The sequence below is a fragment of the Cervus elaphus genome, chromosome 2 (genome assembly GCF_910594005.1).
Source record: "Cervus elaphus chromosome 2, mCerEla1.1, whole genome shotgun sequence".
In the NCBI taxonomy this organism is placed as follows: domain Eukaryota; kingdom Metazoa; phylum Chordata; class Mammalia; order Artiodactyla; family Cervidae; genus Cervus; species Cervus elaphus.
The window spans coordinates 21,921,198-21,938,964 of NC_057816.1; positions in this window are offsets into that span (position 1 = coordinate 21,921,198).

Here is a 17,767-nt window from a genome sequence, read left to right on the forward strand (position 1 = left end):
CCCGCCCCGACTCGGCAACCCGCAGCCTTTAGCCCCCGCCCCCTTGCACCTGACCGCCCTCGGGGCCGGCTGGCGCTGTGCAGGGCGCACGCGGCCTGCCCATCCTCTGGTCCGTCCGCTCGCACGCGAATTTCCCGTGCTTCGCCTCGGGCCGTGGACCCGCGGCCCTCCGCGCCTCTGTGGGCCCTTCAGCCCGAACTTGCCGGCTCACTTCCCTGCGGGAACCTAAAGCTGCGATCACACATGCAGCCGGCTCTGAGCGACCGTCTGTCTGCCCGCAGCGGCTCCTGCCGCGCCTTCCTACCCTGGTTACTAGTGACCCCGACACGGCCGGGGAAACTGAGGCCGGCTGGAGGGCCAGGACTTACACCCCGCGGCACCTCCCCCGCCCCCCCCCCCCCGCCCCCACAGGACCGCGATCTGAGTGCTAGCGCCCCCTGGCCCCAAACATACTTCCCAGGTCTCAGAAGGGACTTGCTGTCCCATTCAGATTCCAGCCTGTGCGCTGAGCCAGACAGGACCCTCTGATCCTCCCCGCCACCACTCTACTCCCCACGGGGACAGGGTCGTGGCCACCCCTGCTCTCCCGTCTGCACGCCCGCAGCCACGCAACAGTGAAGGGCCCCTCAGAGGCACAGAATTCTGCACACTTCTAGCCTGAACGAGTTCCGGGGCATGTTTCCACCTATAAAAAAGGAGTTATTGTGAGATCGTTGGCTGTGAAACCAAGGGTGACTATAGCGGGGTGGAGAGGGAAGCGTGGCCTGGAGAATAAAATTGTTATTAGGACGTAAACTAGGAACGTCCCTGTGCAAATAGATTTCAGCTCTAACCCCACCCTGACCCTCACTCCTAGGAGTGCCCAGGCCCAAAGTTCAAGGTCAGAGACTTGCCGTAAGGGCTATACCAGACAGGATCGGACCCAGGAGAGTGGGTTTGGCCCTTACCAGTCCCGGAATCAGGCAAAAAGAGTTGTAAAACCCTCCCTTAACACCAGGAAGTCTGGGGAGTCAGTATCTAGCGGCAGAGATGGAGATGCCAACAAGCAGAGCGCAGGAGGTGGGGGACCAGACATGAAAGGAGAGAGCGGACAGGAAGAAGGAGCCCGCTAGGGTGTGTAAGGTATGGAGCTGACACCTGAGGAAGGGCTCAGCTACCAGTAGCTAACTCAGCCCTTAAATTATACCATACACAGTGCCCAGATGTACATTCATTCCATTCATTCTTACAAGTCAGTGAGGTGGGCATGATCCATCTGGGAAGGCTGACCACATATGCTGGTTTGCCTGGGACAACCCCAGGAGACACCATTATGCTTCCCCAGAATGCATAACGGACAGCTCTGAGGTCAGCAACACCCAAAAGACACTGGGCCTGAGAGAAGGCAGATTAAGGGTGGAAAAGACACTGGAATAATGAGCTGGTATCACCAGGAAGACAGCTGCTCTTATCCCAGGGACTAGAGGGAAGGATGAAGTTGGATACAAAGGAGCCAAGGAAGCAGCTGCGCTCACTTGATGCTACACAGGAGGAGTACATGGATTTCAGCAGGGGAAGGAAAGAACTGACCACCAGGCCTCCAGAGGGCTTCCCAGGTGGCGCTAGTGGTAAAGAAACTGCCTGCCAATGCAGGAGACGTTAGAGACCCGGGTTTAATCCATGGGTCAGGAAAATCCCCTGGAGGAGGGCTTGGCAACCCATTCCAGTATTCATGCCTGGAGAATCCCACGGACAGAGGAGCTTGGTGGGCTACAGTCCGTGGTGTCTCAAAGAGTTGGACATGACTGAAGCGACTTAGTGCACACACAGGCCTCCAGGGGTGCTATCCAGACCTCAGCAGTATGGAATCGCTAGCTTTCCATTGCAGACAGAGCGAAGCCAAGGAATAAGACTCATTACCCCTCATTTTACGTGCCCCTCTGGAGAAGGTGTTTTTGTCCCTTGGGAGATCACGCTCGTCTGTGGCTGGAACCCTCAGAGAGGCACAGGACTATCCCCTGTCGGGGGCATGGCTCCTGAGCTGCTAGGAGCAGGGCCAGTCCTGAGACAGTCTTTGCCTTGTCCTACTTCCTTCCTGTGAATTCAACCTGAGATCCCTGTTCAAGGGGCCAGGACGGCAGTGGGCACGCTCCGACCAGTGTTCCTCGCTTGCTCCCGTGGGGGAGCTGACAGACATCTCCTTGCTTCCTTGCTTAGGGGAGTGACGAAAGAGGATATTCCTTTCACTCACCTACACAAGCTTCCTACCCTTGGTTCACCTTCCTGTTATCTGGCCCCCCTCAGATACCTGCTCAAACCTGGCAGGGTGTGAGTAGTGGTATCTAAAGGAAATCAGGAGGGACGGGATGAGCTGTGGAATCACACACTAAAGGAAAAGAGCCTTAGTTCTCACTGTGGGTAGTGATTAAATTAAATTTTTTTAAATTTTAAATAACTTTAAAATTTTTTATTTATTTATTTTTTAATTTCTGGCATATGAGGTCTTAGACCCTTGACCAGGGATCAAACCCATGCCCCCTACAGTGGGAGCACAAGTTTTAACCACTGGAACATCAGGAGGTCCCATGGATAGACCTATAATTGGTCAAAAATGTTCACCACGACACTCTGTTATATTTAAAATGGATAACCAACAAGGACCTACCATATAGCACAGGGAACTCTGCTCAATGTTAAATGGCAGCCTGGATGGGAAGGAGTTTGGGGGAGAATGGATACAGCTATGTTATGGCTGAGTCCCTTTGATGTTCAGCTAAAACTATCACAACATTGTTAATCAGCTATACCCCAATACAAAATAAGAATTTTTTTTAAAATGTTCTCTACAGTTTAGTATTGAGTGAGTGTAAGACACTCAGTTGTGTCTTTGCAAGCCTATGGACTATAGCCCAGCAGGCTCCTCTGTCCGTGGGATTCTCCAGGCAAGAACACTGGCATGGGTAGCCATTCCCCTGATGCTGGCAGTTCATGGCCTTTTTGTCCATCAATCACCAGTTCCTATTGCTAGCAAGTTTCTTTGGCCATCCACAGAGCTTTTTGGGTGGTCAGTTATTTGTTTGGATCCTTCCAGATAGGGCAATGAGTGTCCTTTCTGGTATTTCGGAGGGACCCAGGGACCTGAGTTCTTAAGAAAGTCTGTGAGAACAGACCATGAAGAAAAGCATCAGGCGGCAGAAACGTCACATTTCCCTGCACACACACAAGCATCATTATTCGAATACATTTTTCCCCTCCCACTTCTGTCTCACTAAACAGAGAATAGCACAATTTTTGTGATAGAATCAAAGCTCAGGCCCTTGATTAATGGGGTAGGAGTTGAGATATTAAGAGAAACAGAGATTATTCAACATTTTACAAATTCATTTTCTTTTTCCTTTGGCCACACCCATGTAGGATCTTGGTTTCCCCACCAGGGATCAAACCCACACCCCTGCGGTGGAAACATGCATTCTTAACCATGGACCACAAGGGAAGTCCCTAAAGATTCTATTTCACTTAGGCCTTTTTATTGAGAGGCCAAGTGTAGTGAAAAGAACATGGGCTTTGCAGCAGAGCCACCTCTGTCTGCACTGCTTCTCTGAACCTCAGTTCTCTCCTCTGTAAAATGTGGACAATAACATCTGTCTTGCAGGGGAGCTGTAAGAATTTAAAATTATGCATATAAAAAGTGTGTGGCACCCCTCAGTGTGTTAAATAAGTTTGGTGGAACAATTATTATATGTGCATGAGCTTATATATAGCATTAGGAACAGATACTGACTACAACTGTTAGAAACCAATGGCCATTATACATGTGAAAAAAATACAGGCAGCAGAGGATCAGAGCCCTTAAAAAGTGTTGGTGGACAATGAGGTACCATCTCACGCCGGTCAGAGTGGCTGCCATCAAAAAGTCTACAAACAGTAAATGCTGGAGAGGGTGCGGAGAAAAGGGAACCCTCTTACACTGTTGGTGGGAATGCTAACTAGTACAGCCGCTATGGAGAACAGTGTGAGGATTCCTTAAAAAACTGGAAATAGGACTGCCATATGACCCAGCAATCCCTTTCCTGGGCGTACACACTGAGGAAACCAGAATTGAAAGAGACACGTGTACCCGTGTTCATCACAGCACTGTTTACAATAGCCAGGACATGGAAGCAGCCTAGATGTCCATCGGCAGACGAATGGATAAGAAAGCCGTGGTACACATACACAATGGAATATTACTCAGCTATTAAAAAGAACGCATTTGAATCAGTTCTAATGAGGTGGATGAAACTGGAGCCTATTATACAGAGCGAAGTAAGTCAGAAAGAAAAACAGCAATACAGTATATTAACGCATATATATGGAATTTAGAAAGATGGTAACAATAACCCTATATGCGAGACAGCAAAGAGACACAGATGTATAGAACAGACTGTTGGACTCTGTGGGAGAAGGTGAGAGTGGTATGATTTGAGAGAATAGCACTGAAACATGTATATTATCATATGTGAAACAGATCGTCAGTCCAGGTTTGATGCATGAGGCAGGGTGCTCAGGGCTGGTGCACTGGGATGACCCTGAGGGATGGGATGGGGAGGGAGGTGGGAGGGAGGGTCAGGATGGGGAACACATGTACACCCATGGCTGATTCATGTGAATGTATGGCAAAACCACCACAATATTGTAAAATAATTAGCCTCCAATTTAAAAAAAAAAAGTGTTGGTGGATATAACAGAATAGATTCACCTGAAATGTCTTTAATATCCTCTGTGTGTGTGTGTGTATAGGTATGAATATATAGGCATGTGTGTATCTCTGTGAGTGTATACAACTTCACTCACTGAGTTACTGTAAGCATTATGATAACACGTGTAGAATAATTGGGGGGGGTAATAAGAATGGATTTATGGGTTAAGTAAAGTGTCACAAAAATGAAAGGTGCTAAAATCTTAAGAAGAGTTGCTTTTAAACTTCTTCCAGCCAACACAATCAAAAAATAGATAAATAAGATGGCTGTGTATCCAGAAAGATTTTTTTTCTCAATAAAAGACAATGTTTTGGGAACTTTCTTGCACTGTTGGTGGGAATGCAGATTGATAATAGCTACTATGGATAACACTATCCCTAAAAAAAAAAAAAAAAACTAGGAATAAAACTACCATATGACCTAACAATCCCACTACTGGGTATATGCTCTGAGGAAACCATAACTGAAAAAGACACATGTACCCCAATGTTCATTGTAGCACTATATTGCTAAGACATGGAAGCAACCTAGATGTCCATTGACAGATGAATGGATAAAGAAGTTGTGGTATATATACACAATAGAATATTACTCAGCCATAAAAAGGAACACATTTGAATCAGTTCTAATGGGGTAGATGAACCTAGAACCTATGATACAGAGTGAAGTAAGTCAGAAAGAGAAAAATATCATATATTAATGCATATATGAGCTTCCCCGGTGGTGCTAGTGGTGAAGAACCCGCCTGCCAATTGCAAGAGATACAGACAGATTTGTTTCCTGGGTCAGGAAGATCTCCTAAAGAGGGGCATGGCAACCCAGTCCAATATTCTTGCCTGGAGAATCCCAGGGAGAGAGGAGCCTAGTGGGCTAGAGTCCATAGGGTCACAAAGAGTCGGACACGACAGAAGCAACTTAGCACACATGGAATCTAGAAAGATGGGACTGATGAAACTATCTGTAGGGCAGCAATGGAGACACAGACATAGAGAACAGACTTGCAGACACGGTGGGGGAGTGGGGCAAATTGAGAGAGTAGCACTGAAGCATACACATTTCCATATATAAAATTACACAGCCAGTGGAAATTTGCTACATGACACAGGGAGCTCAAATCTGGTGCTCTGTGACAACCTAGAGGGCTGGGAGGGAGGATCAAGAGGGTGGGGACATAGGCATGCCTATGGCTGATTCGTGTTGGTATATGGCAGAAACCAATGCAATATTGTAGAGCAATTATTCTCCAATTAAAAATAAATTTACATTAAAAAAATTAAAAGAAATAAGTCCAAAACATACACAAATAAAAGACAATAGTTTGAAAGCTCTTGGCAAAGAAAGCCCCAGCATTGATAAGACTGGTCAAAGGGAGGGGCTTCAGTCTACTCAAGACTCAATGGCCTTAAGAATGGGCTTTTGAGACCACTAAGAGTGAAACAAGGGGGAAGCCCTGCTCTCAAACCATCAACTGGTGGCAGCAGATATGTATAAGGAGACAGACTGCAGGAGGGAGGGAGCAGTTTGCAGAAGTGGTTAAATTATTATGGTCTCCCAGGACTTCCCTGGTGGTCCAGTAGATAAGAATCTGCCTGCCAACTCAGGGAACACAGGTTCGATCCCTAGTCCAGGAAGATTCCACATGCCATGAGACAACTAAACCTGTGTACCGTGATCACTGAGCCCATGCTCTGGAGCCTGTGCTCCGCAACAAGAGAATCCAGCACAATGAGAAGGCTGTGCACCATGATGAAAAGTAGCTTCCATCTGATGCAACTAGAGAAAGCCTGTGTGCAACAATGAAGACCCGGCACAGCAAAAAATAACTAACTAAATAAATAATTTAAAAAGTATCATGGCCTCCCAAAGTCACTTTGATCAAGGGAGAAAATAAAAAAGGAATATATAAAAGGCAGCCTCCCATAGTCTGCTCATACAAGCTGAAGACAACTTTTGGTTGCTCTAATATCTGAAAGTAACAATTCATTCCTTTATTCATTTAATCAACACTTTTTGAATGGCAGCTATGCGCCACGCATGGGGCTCTGTGCTGAGGATGTACTGATGAGCAAGAGAGGCATGGCCTTAATCTCAAAGAAGTCACAGTTGAATGGGAAAGAGATGTGTAGAGATATAATTCCACCTCAGAGAGTCCTAGGAGAAGTTGTTGTTGTTTATTTGCTAAGTTATGTCCAACTTGTTTGCGACCCATGGACTGTAACCTCCCAGGCTCCTCTGTCCATGGGAATCTCCAGGCAAGGATACTAGAGTGGGTTGCCATTTCCTCCTCCAGGAAATCTGCCCCACCCAGGGATCGAAGCCAAGTCTGCTGAGATGGCAGGCAGATTCCTTGCCACTGAGTCAGGAGGGAAGCTCTAGGAGAAGAGATACAGCTTATACAGGTATGTTCATACTCCTAAGTGTGAATATACTCCTAAGGGGGCACTGACAAAGGATCAAATAACTCTGGAAGAGCTGAGAGCGTTCACGGTACATCATATGAGAAGCAGATGTGAACTACAGCTGGGTGTGGGCCAAGTGGAGAAGAACAAAAAACTGGAACCTGCAGAGTGCCTGGACACCAGTGTGTGCAACATGACGAAGCAGGAAAAAACGTGGTCTGTTCAAGAAATGGTGCGTAAACAATTCTGTTAGCTGGAGAGCAGGCCTGCACAGTGAGGTGTTCCAGAAGATACGACCACAGTCCTTTGTGGTGAAATAACCTTAAACGTCAGTGTTAAGGGGTTGGGATCTTGTTCTTTGGACAGCTGGATGTAAAGAAAAGGTTTTCAAAAAGGATTGAGAGGTGATCAGATTTATGTTCTTAGAGGAGAAATGGCCGTTTTAAAGGCCTGGTGGACATCTGATTTTTGGATCAGATGGAATAGACCCACTTCTCCCTATTTTACTTGGTGGTGGTGGTGGTTTAGTCACTAAGTCGTGTCCGACTCTTGCAACCCCATGGACTATAGCCTGCCAGGCTCCTCTGTCCATGGGATTCTCCAGGCAAGAGCACTGGAGTGGGTTGCCATTTCCTTCTCCAGGGGATCTTCCCAACCCAGGAATCGAACCTGGGTCTCCTGCATTGCAGGCAGATTCTTTACTGACTGAGCTACCAGGAGGCAGCCACACCTATTGCTAAGTGCTAAAAACCCTGGGCCTTAAACACACAGCACCATAAGAAACTCTGAAAAAGTAGAGAGAAGAAGGAAGATTAGCTAGGAACCTCGAGATCTGGGAGAAGACAGAGCAGTGATTTGTCCAGTTTTCCTTTTATTCTGGACTGGGTACTGGACAAGCCTGCAGTCCAGAAGCACAACAACACAGACAGAAAAGAGAAGGAAAGGGGGGAAAAAAAACACCGAGAAAAGCTGGCTATTTAAGTAAAGGATCAAGAAAAGGGTAGCCTATGCAAACCAAGTGAAAATGTTAGTTGCTCAGTCGTGTCGAATTCTTTGGGACCCTGTGAACTGTAGCCCACCAGGCTCCTCTGTCCATGAGATTCTCCGGGCAAGAACACTGGAGTGGGTTGCCATTCCCTTCTCCAAGGGAACTTCCCCACCCAGAGACTGAACCCAGGTCTCCTGTATTACAGGTAGATTCTTTACCATCTGAGCCACCAGGAAAGCCCCCACATACTGTATGGTTCCATTTAAGTAACATTCTCGAAATGGCAAAATTATAGAGGTGGCGAGGAAATGAATAGTGACCAGGGGTTAGGGATCGTGTAGAGGGGTAGGAAGGTGACTCTCTAGGAGTAACATGAGAGGGAGGTCTCTATGGTGATGGAAGAGTTTTGTGTCTTGACGATGGTGTTTACATGAATGAGCACATGTGGAAAAAGCAACATAGAACCATACATACTGGGTTGGCCCAAAAGTTTGTTTGGGCTTATCCATACCATCTTACAATACATACTGCACTAATGCCAGGTTTCTGCTTATAGTTATATTAAAAGGAACCATTGGGGGAAACTGGGTCAATTTCCTCCCTGAACTATTTTTGCAATTTCCTGTGTGTGTGTGTGTATATATATATACATGAAAGTGAAAATTGCTCAGTCGTGTTTGACTCTTTGCAACCCATTGGACTATAAAGTCCTTGGAATTCTCTAGGCCAGAATACTGGAGTGGGTAGCCTTTCCCTTCTCCAGGGGATGTTCCCAACCCAGGGATCAAACCCAGGTCTCTAGCACTGCAGGTGGATTCTTTACCAGCTGAACCACAAGGGAAGTCCATATATAATTACTTTATAGAAAGTTTTGTAAAACATGAAAAAAAAGCAACTCTGTCAACTTTTAAGTTCTTTCTAGTAGTTCTCAGTTTGCTAATTCTGGAAACAAGATGGTATGACTACCTTTTCTAAAAACTATATATATATTTATATATTTATTTGGGTATGTTAGGTCTTAGCTGCAAGCACACAGGACCTTTAGTTGTAGCATGGGGAATCTCAGTTCCCTGGCCAGGGGTTGAACCTGGGCCCCCTGCACTGGGAGCGTGGAGTCTTAGCCCCTGGACCACCAGGGAAGTCCCATGAATTTACCTTTTAATATAAATCTTTTCTTTTGAGAATATGCTGTGGAGTGTCAAGGTCAGCTGTCCATGCTAATTCAAATTAACATATAACTTGCCTTACTTATAATTTTGGCATTAATTCCTTTGATTCCAAATGGTTCCAGCTCTTTTTATCTAACACTTTTGTCTGTACCACTTCACAGCTAGGAGATTATACTCCTCCCCATTCCAAAGACGAGAACATTTAAGCTCATAGAAGAAAAAAGGCATGTACTGAATCACATGATGATGGCGGTAGAAAGAGAAGATATCAACTGTTCCCCAGGGCCACTCCAAATATATGGAGATCAGATTCCTTTCTTCTCAGCCCCTGGGGTGACTGTGGGATGCCTTCCTGCCTTCCACCGCTACTCTCTTAAATCTATACTTGGGAATACAGTTTTACTGTATCATTGTGAAACGAGAGGAATGAAACAGGGAGAACAGGTTGGACAAAGGAAAATTGGAAGTTGGATTTAGAAATCAGAAGCATGTGACTTCAAGCTTTTTGCAGACAAGAACTGGAAGGTCTTTTAGGGAAAAGTTTACTAGTAAGATTAAAGGAAGCCTGGATAAACAAACTAGTCTCATACAATAAAAACTGGAGATGTTCTTGCTACCTTTAGATGCCCATGGCAGCAAAGGCAGGCCCCACATCTGGACAAACTCTCTTATATCTCCTTTGGCCCAGAAATACCTTCACCCTACAGTTTCCCCACAAAACTCTTTCCTTTGGGTGTCAGACCCCTAGTTCCTAGCATACTGTTGGCATTCCTTGTAAAGTATGTAAAGGACAGGTAGGAATTGTGTTCAATCTTGAAATTTCGGGGACAGTCCTAATCCTAGTGCTTCTGAGAAGCTCTCACGTTAGTTTCATCTTCTGGCTGCACCTTGCGGAATGTGGAATCTTCTTGCCCCAACCAGGGTTTGAGCCCACAACCTGGGTACTGTAATCTCGAAGTCTTAAGCACTGGACCACCAGGGAAATCCCAGAGAAACCCCTTTTTAGAATCAAATATTTAAATGCTCACCATATGCTAAAATGTGCTCTAGCAACTTCTGTTGATTGAGCCCTGTTTCTAAACCTTTCCCCCCACTTTCCTGTGTTTCCCCCCGGTGTTGTAGGGGGCGGATATGCCCAGACATCTCTGGGAAAAAGAAAAAAAGTAAAACAGACAATTCATCAGTTTCTTTAAAGTCTTTGTGTTACCTTCTCAAGTCCTTCAAGTCTTAGGCTTCTCTGGCTGCTCCGCTGATAAAGAATCCGCCTGCAATATGGGAGACCTGGGTTCAATCCCTGGGTTGGGAAGATCCCCTGGAGAAGGAAAAGGTTACCCATTCCAGTGTTCTGTATTCTGTATCCATTCCAGTATTCTTTCATCTATGTATTGCACGGAATGAAATTGAAGACACAAAGTTACGTGCATGCTCAGTCTCTCAGCCAAGTCCGACCCTTCGCAACCCCAAGGACTGTAGCCTGCCAGGCTCCTTCTATCCACAGGATTTCCCAGGTAAGAATACTGAAGTGCGTTGCCACATCTTCCTCCAGGGGATCTTCCCAACCCAGGGACCAAATTTGAGTCTCCTGAGTCTCCTGCATTGGCAGGCGGGTTCTTTACCACTGCGTCACATGGGAAGCCCAAAAGACACACAGACACAGAAGCCTCAAAATTAAAAAATATAATCAGGTTGAAAACAGATGAACTATGAATGAATATTCAGTCTGGTTAACTAACAAATATTTTAAAAGTCAAATATGAAATTCCTTATAAAAACTTCTAACAAAGCAATCTTAAGGATACCTGGATCATGAATTAACACTCTTACTGTACCTATATAAACAATTAGACACAATCCAATGAGACGAGCTTTCGGTTATGATCTTTCTTTAGGGCTTTTTTTATAGTCTTTTTATAGTTTTTTTATAGTCTTTCTTTAGGGCTATTTTTGATCAAAGCATAGGAGGCTGTAGAAAAAAATATTATGCTTCAGTGGAAAATTATATATTGTTTAGAGGACTCCCTTCCAGGTTATCTGATTTTAGCCTATAGTTAATTTAATTTACAGTTCTGCAAATTTTAAATAACTATTTAGAAAGAAATCAGCTTTGTCTCCATTTGAAATTTCACAACATTCTTTTATTCATATAAATATGAGTATTTTTTTAATTTACTTTTTCTTGGAACTAGCTATAACATCTGTTTATTTTGCTTGGATTTTCAGTCTTTAACACATGCTCATTTTAATATCAACATGCTTTTTTTATAGTCTTTTTATAGTTTTTTTATAGTCTTTCTTTAGGGCTATTTTTGATCAAAGCATAGGAGGCTGTAGAAAAAAATATTATGCTTCAGTGGAAAATTATATATTGTTTAGAGGACTCCCTTCCAGGTTATCTGATTTTAGCCTATAGTTAATTTAATTTACAGTTCTGCAAATTTTAAATAACTATTTAGAAAGAAATCAGCTTTGTCTCCATTTGAAATTTCACAACATTCTTTTATTCATATAAATATGAGTATTTTTTTAATTTACTTTTTCTTGGAACTAGCTATAACATCTGTTTATTTTGCTTGGATTTTCAGTCTTTAACACATGCTCATTTTAATATCAACATGCTCATTTTATTATCTGTATAAGAGGTATAAATTTACTTTTTCCTGAAAATTGTCTTTTAATGTATATAAACAATTACCATGTAAGGCAGAACAATATGTACTACATAAAATTACAAGTACTATACTATGACTGGGCTTCCCAGGTGGTGCTAGTGGTTAAGAACACGCCTCCTATGCAGGGGACATAAGAAGACATAAGGCTTCAATCCCTGGGTTGGGAAGATCCCCTGGAGGAGGGCATGGCAACCCACTCCAATATTCTTGCCTGGAGAAACCCATGGAAAGAGGAGACTGGAAGGCTACAGTCCATAGGGTCGCAAAGAGTACGATATGACTGATGTGATTTAGCAGGCACACATCCATAATTGGACAGGAGGAATAGCTGCTTCTGATTATAGAGGAAAACAATAGAATGCGAAAGACTAGAGATCTCTTCAAGAAAATTAGAGATACCAAGGGAACATTTCATGCAAAGATGGGCACAATAAAGGACAGAAATAAAGGATCTAACAGAAACAGAAGAGATTAAGAAGAGGTGGCAAGAATATACAGAAGAACTGTACAAAAAAGATCCTCACGACTCATAATCACGATGGTGTGATCACTCACCTAGAGCCAGACATCCTGGAATGTGAAGTCAAGTGGGCCTTAGGAAACATCACTACGAACAAAGCTAGTGGAGGTGATGGAATTCCAGTTGAGCTATTTCAGATCCTAAAAGATGAGGCTGTGAAAGTGCTGCACTCAATATGTCAGCAAATTTAGAAAACTCAGCAGTGGCCACAGGACTGGAAAAGGTGAGTTTTCATTTCAATCCCAAAGAAAGGCAATGCCAGAGAATGCTCAAATTACTGCACAATTACACTCATCTCACACGCTAGCCAAGGAATGCTCAAAATTCTCCAAGCCAGACTTCAACAGTACGTGAACCGTGAACTTCCAGATCTTCGAGTTAGATTTAGAAAAGGCAGAGGAACCAGAGATCAAATTGCCAACATCTGTTGGATCATCGAAAAAGCAAGAGAGTTCCAGAAAAACATCTATTTCTGCTTTATTGACTACGCCAAAGCCTTTGACTGTGTGAATCACAATAAACCGTGGAAAATTCTTCAAGAGATGGGGATACCAGTCCACCATACCTGCCTCCTGAGAAATCTGTATGCAGGTCAAGAAGCAACAGTTAAAACTGGACATGGGAACAACAGACTGGTTCCAAATCGGGAAAGGAGTACATCAAGGCTGTATATTGTCACCCTGCTTATTTAACTTATATGCAGAGTACATCATGAGAAATGCTGAACTGGATGAAGCACAAGCTGGAATCAAGATTACTGGGAGAAATATCAATAATCTCAGATATGCAGATGACACCACCCTTATGGCAGAAAGCGAAGAAGAACTGAAGAGCCTCTTGAAGAAAGTTAAAGAGGAGAGTGAAAAAGTTGGCTTAAATATTCAGAAAACTAAGATCATGGCATCGGTCCCATCACTTTACGGAAAATAGCTGGGGAAACAATGGAAACAGTGACAGACTATTTTTTTGGGCCCCAAAATCACTGCAGATGGTGGCTGCAGCCATGAAATTAAAAGATGCTTGCTCCTTGGAAGAAAAGTTATGACCAACATAGACAGCATATTAAAAAGCAGAGACATTACTTTGCCAACAAAGGTCCATCTAGTCAAAGCTATGGTTTTTCCAGTAGTCATGTATGAATGTGAGAGTTGGGCTATAAAGAAAGCTGAGCACTGAAGAATTGATGCTTTTGAACTGCAGTGTTGGAGAAGACTCTTGAGAGTCCCTTGAACTGCAAGGAGATCCAACCAGTCCATCCTAAAGGAAATGAATCCTGAGTGTTTATTGGAAGGACTGATGCTGAAGCTGAAGCTTCAATATTTGGCCACCTGATGTGAAGAACTGACTCATTGGAAAAGACCCTGATGCTGGGAAAGACTGAAGGCGGGAGGAGAAGGGGACGACAGAGGATGAAATGGTTGCATGGCATCACTGACTCGATGGACATGAGTTTGATCAAGCTCCAGGAGTTGGTGATGGACAGGGAGGCCTGGCGTGCTGCGGTTCATGGGGTCGCAAAGAGTGAAACACAACTGAGTGACTGAAATGAACTGAACTGAACTGAGAGAAAACAGATATGTTTTCATAGAGCAGGTGGTAGTAATAGGCTTCCCCGACAGCTCAGCAGGTAAAGAATCCACTGGCAATGCAGGAGACAGGGGTTCAATCCCTGGGTGAGGAAGATCCCCTGGAGAAAGAAATGGCAATCCACTCCAGTATTCTTACCTGAACTATCCCATGGAAAGAGGACCCTGCCAGGCTATAGTCCATCGCGTCTCAAAAAGCCATACGAAATTAAGCATGCCCGTGGTAGTAATACTTGGCTTTAAGGGTGAGTAAAATTTTAAGACTGAGAACTGGAAGAATAAACAAAATGATTAGTAATCCTAAGGGGCTCTCCTGACCCAAATGTTATGAGTCAGGACCCAGCACCCTTGGGTCCCAAGGAAAGGCCAGGCTCAATCTTGTGAGATTCACATAGGAGCAATACCCAACTTGTAAACAATATCAGGGAATCTCCCTGTATATCTGACCTGGTAAGGCTTACAGTCCCACTGCTCAGCTGATGAAAGACTCCTGGCAAGACTAGGAGTGTGAGGCATGATGTAACTGGGATAAGTGGCTTATCAGTTCAAAGCACTGTGTCTTGAAATGAGTATCAGAGCCTATTTCCTGTATGTCAGATAGAACTACACCACAGCTTAGACAAATTCCCCACACCATGCTGCCTCCGTAGGCCATGGGTGTAGTTGTATGGATGGATCTAATTGCATCTTACTCCTAGAGTCAAATTAGCTTCATTAATGACTTTTAATGACTTTTAACCCAAACATTTCCGTTTTGACAGTAGTAAAGAGGAAGAGGTAGGTAAGGAGCTCAGAAAATGTAACAGGATTTAAGGTAGGGTTAGCAGAGCATTAACTAAGTCTCCAGCTATTATTGTTTATCTGTGTTCTTCATAAATGGATTTTCCAGCAACATTTTCCAGTAAGTCTAGACTTACTATAGACTTACCATTACTTGCTGCAAATGTTACAGTATAAGCCACTTAGACTATATTAGTCTCCTAGACTAACAACAAATACCTCCACAGTTTTCAGAAACCCATGTCTAGCTAAACCGTACTTCCAATTGTATTGGCTCAAACTGCAATCACATTCTACTTCAAACTGTTTTTCCCCTTCATTTTCTATCTCAGTCTCAACCTGTTTCTAGCCTTCTGTCTATGTGGTCCCCCCTCCCAGTCTCAGCTCTGTTGTTGTTTTTTTTTTTTTTTCTGTTGTTGTTGCTGTTTGTTATTTTAAATTATTTTTTATTGATTTTTATTTTATATTGGACTACAGCAAAGAGTCAAACACGACAGAGCGACTAAGCACGTAATTGATTTACAATGTTGTGTTACTTTCAGGTGTACAAAAAAGTGATTCAGTTAAACATATACATATGTTTATTCTTTTTCTAATTCTTTTCCCATTTAGGTTTCTAAGGAACATTGAGCAGAGTTCTTTGTGCAATACAGTAAGTCCTTGTTGGTTATCTATTTTAAATATAGTTTGCCTGTGTGCATGCTAAATCACTTCAGTCATATCCAACTCTTTGCAACCCTATGACCTATAGCCCAGTAGGCTCCTCTGTCCATGGGATTCTCCAGGCAAGAATACTGGTTTGGGTTGCCATTTCCTCCTTCAGATCTTCCCAACCCAGGGATCGAACCCGAGTCTCTTATGTCTCCTGCATTAGCAGGCGGGTTCTTTACCACTAGCGCCACCTGGGAAGTCCTTAAATAGAGTACATCTGTCCTTTAAATTTCTTTTTTAGGAACATTTTCCAGTTGTATTGCCTTTGTTTTCTTCCTTTTAAAAAATTTATTTTATATTGGAGTATAGTCGATTAACAACGTTGTGACAGTTTCTGGTGGACAGCAAAGGGTCTCAGCCAGACGTATACACGTATCCATTCTCCCCCAAACGCCTTTCCCATGCTTTTTGTCTTTTTACAGAGCAGGGGTCGCAGGCAGAAAGGCCCTTGTCTACCATCCCTGACGCAAGTTACTGGTAAGAAAAGAACAGAGTTAACTTACGTGAAAAAAGACTCATTGGGCTGAACCCTTAAAGACTGAACTGTGTGACAGTCAGGTTTTATGTGTAGGCTATAAAGTCTCAATAGTGACAGGAAGAGATGTGTTGTTGGTCAGCTCAATGGCAATTGCTTTGAGCTCCTTAGAGAAAACACACGATCCATCTGGGGAAACAGGGTAAGACACGTTCCTCCTCCAGCTGAACTGCAATTCAGTCTTGCCAGTGTGATAAGGTGGCCAAATCCTGTGAGAGGAGGGTACCTGCAGTTTTAAACTAGGAAGGATTTCAAGGTAGGCATCATCTCATCCTTGGGTTGAGCAATAAACAAGGTGTGCTAATTTACAACTTCGATGGCACACCCATCAATTTGGCAACTTGGCAAACTCTCTTTCCTTGATTCTCCACCTCAAAAAAAAAAAAAAAAAATTGGCTTTAGTGGTAAGAAGGCTCACAGGAGGATGCAACAATGAATACAATCAAATATCCAAAAGCTTCCCTGGTGGCTCAGCTGGTAAAGAATCCACTTGCAATGCGGGAGACTTGAGTTCAGTCCCTGGGGTGGGAAGAGCCCTTGGAGAAGGGAACAGCTACCCACTCCAGTATTCTGGCCTGGAGAATTCCATGGACTGTATATCCATGGGGTCGCAAAGAGCTGGACACGACTGAGAGACTTACACTTCACTTCAAATAAAGGTAAATGTCATCATAACTCTGGGACTTAGGAAACCTTTTCTCTTAGGCATTAATACAAAAAGTCAAATGAAACATCTGAACTATCCCATTGAGTCCTCACAACTCTATGAAGTAAGTACTATTATTATTCCCATTTTGCAGATGATGAAATGGAGGCCCAGAGAACTCAAGTAACTTGGCTTAAGGTCACACAGCTGATACATGGAACCTGTGACTGTGACCTTAACCACAGCCCAAACTGTCCCATAGAAGTAGGGCCTATGAAGACAGAGCACGAAAGAGATCTGACAACAAAAAACAGTGTGACAATCTCTAGCAGGTCCTATTCAGAGGCAGGATAGAAATCTAAATGACTTTTCCCATCTCTGATTTACAGCACATAAATTTCTTAGTCCCATTTTACCCCAAGATTCCAAAGCTTCTTTTACTAAATTACCATTTTGTTCTTTTTGTTATTTCTACCCTATTTCCTTTTGTAATTTTTTAAATCTCTACCCTATTTTCACTTTGCTGACAAAGGTTCATCTAGTCAAAGCCATGGCTTTCCCAGTAGTCATGTACAGACATGACAGTTGGACCATAAAGGAGACTGAGCACTGAAGAATTGATGCTTTTGAACTGTGGTGTTGGAGAAGACTCTTGAGAGTCCCTTGGACTGCAAGGGGATCCAACCTGTCCATCCTAAAGGAGATCAGTCCTGAATATTCATTGGAAGGACTGATGCTGAAGCTGAAACTCTAATACTTTGGTCACCTGATATGAAGAGCTGACTCACTGGAAAAGACCCTGATGCTGGGAAAGATTGAGGGCAGAAGGACAAGGGTTTCGTCAGAGGATGAGATGGTTAGATAGCATCACCGACTCAATGGACATGAATTTGAGCAAATTCTGGGAGATGGTGGAGGACAGAGGAGCCTGGCGTGTTACAGTCCATGGGGTCACAAAGAGTGAGACACGACTTATCCACTGAACAACAACAACCCTCTTTTTCATGATCTTTCATCCCTGATTTTCCCAACTTTTATATGCCTGG